Here is a 744-nt window from a genome sequence, read left to right as displayed (position 1 = left end):
TGCACACACTCTGCATCTCTCTCTCTCTCTCTCTCTCATTCAGCTCAGCTCCAACAATGAACTGTTCTAATTATACTTATTTATACATGGACGTGCGTGCAGTTGCCGTACTATATTAAAGCTTTATCTAAAAGTATGAGACAACAAACAAAAAACATAGGCCTACCATTAAAAGCCGTGCTTGCACAGGTTCTGCACGATCCTCTTCAATAATATCCTCTGCTTCTCAATCGGGCTCAAACTGATAAACGATATTAACAATGCCGCTGTTTACAATACAACCGGAGCTAGTGCTGGGCGGTATGACCAAAAATTTATATCACGGTATTTTTCAAAATTATACCGGTTTCACGGTACAAGACGGTATTATTTTTTCATGCATGAATTTTTAATATAACTCCGACTGGATTCGTCTGAAAGAAGAAAGTCATATACACCTAGGATGCATCGGGGGTGAGTGAAACGCAGCCTAATTTTCATTTTTGACTGAACTAACCTTTTAACGATGCCGTTGTTTACAATACAACCGGAGCACATACCGCTGAGGAGAGGGGCGGGATGCGTACTAGAGGCGGTTTAGCCAATCACAACACACTGGGCTAGCTAACCAATCAGAGTCCATCGCCTATTTCTGAGGGCGGGGCTTCATAAAAACGGGAAAAGATCAGCCCGTTTCTCAGAGAAGGCACAGAGCGGTGTGGAATAAAGGTAAATTATGTGAAAAATAATGCATTTTTAAAAAAA

The 744-nt window shown here is 41.3% G+C and overlaps 1 protein-coding gene across 1 annotated transcript in view; it reads left to right on the top strand.

The window, feature by feature from the left end:
- Positions 1 to 744, top strand: part of fn3krp (fructosamine 3 kinase related protein) — a 5,128-nt gene that overhangs the window by 2,792 nt on the left and 1,592 nt on the right. The window lies entirely within an intron of this gene.

The sequence above is a fragment of the Sinocyclocheilus anshuiensis genome, unplaced genomic scaffold (assembly GCF_001515605.1).
Source record: "Sinocyclocheilus anshuiensis isolate Anshui unplaced genomic scaffold, SAMN03320099.WGS_v1.1 scaffold476, whole genome shotgun sequence".
NCBI lineage: Eukaryota > Metazoa > Chordata > Actinopteri > Cypriniformes > Cyprinidae > Sinocyclocheilus > Sinocyclocheilus anshuiensis.
This window is presented reverse-complemented; position numbering and strand designations above follow the sequence as displayed.